This window comes from Salvelinus fontinalis, chromosome 21 (assembly GCF_029448725.1).
Source record: "Salvelinus fontinalis isolate EN_2023a chromosome 21, ASM2944872v1, whole genome shotgun sequence".
Classification (NCBI taxonomy): domain Eukaryota; kingdom Metazoa; phylum Chordata; class Actinopteri; order Salmoniformes; family Salmonidae; genus Salvelinus; species Salvelinus fontinalis.
The window spans coordinates 6,723,754-6,726,796 of NC_074685.1; the positions used below are offsets into that span (position 1 = coordinate 6,723,754).

The 3,043-nt window shown below is 47.3% G+C and overlaps 1 protein-coding gene across 1 annotated transcript in view; it reads left to right on the plus strand.

Annotated features, from left to right (window-relative positions):
* The first annotated feature begins 2,337 nt into the window (after positions 1–2,337).
* LOC129818100 (beta-crystallin A4-like) overlaps positions 2,338–3,043 on the plus strand; it is a 3,365-nt gene continuing 2,659 nt past the window's right edge. Inside the window, exon 1 of the mRNA XM_055873664.1 lies at positions 2,338–2,359. The gene's annotated coding sequence lies outside the window, so the exon portion shown is untranslated. The remainder of the gene's footprint in view (positions 2,360–3,043) is intronic.

Consider the following 3,043-nt stretch of genomic DNA (forward strand, 5'->3'; position numbering starts at 1 on the left):
TGAGCCACAGCATGTAGTGTTGATGGTGTGTCTCTTAGTTATTCCTGTCATGAATCATAGTTAATCAGTCAGTATGATCAGGACATGCTTCCATGTTTTATAGCACACAGTAGCAGGAGGCTCCATTTGCTGCTGGAATGTAGAGATCTATTTTGTCAGAGAAAGAGGGAGAGAGGGATGGTGAAAAAAATGGGGGAGAGGGGAATGAGAGAAGGAAATAGAGAGATAAGGAAAGAGAGCAATAGAAGGAAAGAGAGAGACAGCGAGAGAAAGAGAAGGGGGTGAGAGAGTAGGGAAAGCGAGAGGGGAGAGAGAAATAGAGAGCGGGAGAGAAACAGGTTTTTAGACATTTTTTCAAATGTATTCCAAATTGAAAAAAAATGAAATATAACATTCACATAAGTATTCAGACACTTTACTCAGTAATTTGTTGAAATACCTTTAGCAGCGATTACAGCCTTGAGTCTTCTTGGGATGGCGCTACATGCTTGGCACACCTGTATTTGAAGAGTTTCTCCCATTCTTCTCTGCAGATCCTCTCAAGCACTATCAGGTTGGATGGGGAGAGTCGCTGCAGAGCTATTTTCAGGTCTCTCCAGAGATGTTAGATCGGGTTCCAGTCCGGGCTCTGGCTGGGCCACAAAGAAATTCAGAGACTATTCCCAAAGCCAATCCTGTGTTGTCTTGGCTGTGTGCTTAGGGTTGTTGTCCTGTTGGAAGGTGAACCTTCGCCCCAGTCTGAACGCTCTGGAGCAGGTTTTCATCAAGGATCTCTCTGTACTTTGTTCCATTCATAATTCAATTCTGACTAGTCTTCCAGTCCCTGCCGCTGAAAAACATCCCCACAGCATGATTCTGCCACCACCATGCTTCACCGTGGTGCCAGGTTTCCTCCAGATGTGACGCTTGGCATTCAGGTCAAAAAGTTACATCTTGGTTTGCTCAGACCAGAGAATCTAATTTCTCATGTTCTGAGAATCCTTTTAGGTGCCTTTTGGCAAACTCCAAGCAGGCTGTCATGTGCCATTTACTGAGGAGCGGATTCCATCTGGCCACTCTACCATAAAGGCCTGATTGATGGAGTGCTGCAGAGATGGTTGTCCTTCTGGAAGTTTCTCCCATCTCCACAGAGGAACTCTGGAGCTCGGTCAGAATGACTATCTGGTTCTTGGTCACCTCCCTGACCAAGGCCCTCTCCCCTGATTGCTCAGTTTGGCAGGGCAGCCAGCTCTAGGGAGAGTCTTGGTGGTTCCAAACTTCTTTAATTTAAAAGTGATGAAGGCCATTGTGTTCTTGGGGACCTTCAATGCAGCAGAAATGTTTTGGTAGCCTTCACCAGATCTGTGCCTCTACACAATCCTGTCTCGGCGCCCTACGGACAATTCCTTCGACCTCATGGCTTGGTTTTTGCTCTGACATGCATTGTCAACTGTGGGGCCTTATATAGACAGTTGTGTACCTTTACAAATAATGTCCAATCAATTGAATTTACCACAGGTGGACTCCAAGTTGTAGAACATCTCAAGGATGATGAGCTCAATTTCGAGTCTCATAGACAAGGGTCTGAATGCTTATGTATATAAGGTATTTATGTTTCTAAAAACCTGTTTTCGCTTTGTCATTATGGGGTATTGTGTGTAGATTGATGAGGGAAGAAATGTATTTTATCCATTTTAGAATAAGCCTGTAACGTAACTATATCTAGAAAAAGTCAAGAGGTTTTATACTTTCCGAATGCACTGTATATAGATACAGTATTTTGTTTTTTAGGGGTTAATAGGAGACAGTGACTGTAGCAGAGCAGGTGAGGTGAACCAGCGTGTGACAGACAGAGAAACAGACAGGGCTCTCTCTAAAGGTGAGTAAAGGACATGACAAGCTTGTCAACAGAGAGGAGAGGTAGGAGAGGGTCATCCATTAGGCTTTGGGGACACAGCTAGCTAGTTTACTTCCTCATAAGAACACGTGAGGTGTGAATGATAGAAATAGAGAAGGTTGAAAGGGAGAGATGGTTAGGAAGAGAGAGGGAGAGAGAGGAAGTGAGAGAGAGAGAAATCAACAGTGTAGGCTACTGTACATGGCTTTGAGGGCATCCCCCTCCCCTCCTCCTCGCCCCTTGACATGCTCTCCAAGTGCCCTTCTCTCCTCCCCATATCTGGTCCCTGCCCTGGGTGATACTGTGGTGTCTGCACTTCTGGCCCTCTATAGATTAACCCTGCTTTTGTCGGTGGGACAAAGAGAGGCCCCTCCCCGCTGCTGAGCCGGGGCTTTCAGCGTGGCCCTTTGCCAGGGGAGGCTTTAAAAGGGTGGGGGAGTCCTCTCACTCTCATTCCAGGACAGCCAAGGGCATCAAAGCAAGGTGAGTCCATCTGTCCCACCCAGCACCAGCCTGACCATCCACCCACCCAGCAAGCCAGGCAGGCAAGCAGGCAGGTTGAGCGGGACAGAGTACCCAGGGTAGGGTAGCAGGCCCCATACTGACTTGGTCTGTCCCCCACCACTTCACACTGCAGCCAAGCAGGCCCAAAGGCCTAACTCTGGGCGGCGGAAACAGAGACCAGGGGCAGACATAGGATGGACAGAGAAAGAGAGATGGAGAGAGGAGAAAAAGAGGAAAAAGGGGGTAAATAGAGAGAAAAATGGTTAGATCGACACAGGAAAAAAAGGGAAAAATAGACAGAGTAGTATCCTGGATATGGACCCTGGCCAGCTGGACTTTCCTCATTCTAATCGGGGATGTGTAAATAGCTGCTGATGATTTCAATCCAGCCTCACACAATGTTCCTGCTGTCCAGGCCAGTTGCTCCACAGCTCATGCTTTTAGGCTCGCTGGGATACTAGCCTCACAGGCGTTTCAGCTCCGAACAACACATAGTTAAATCAAGCCTTTTAGCCCTGCATACAAAGCTAAACCAGCCTTTCCACATTCTAGAGCATTGGCGCTGTACAGGCCTTTTCAGTACAAAAGCAGGCCATGCAGCGTAGCATAGCGTAGCTGTGGTCGTAGAGTATGAATAGTTTACACACATGGATGGAGTCCTGC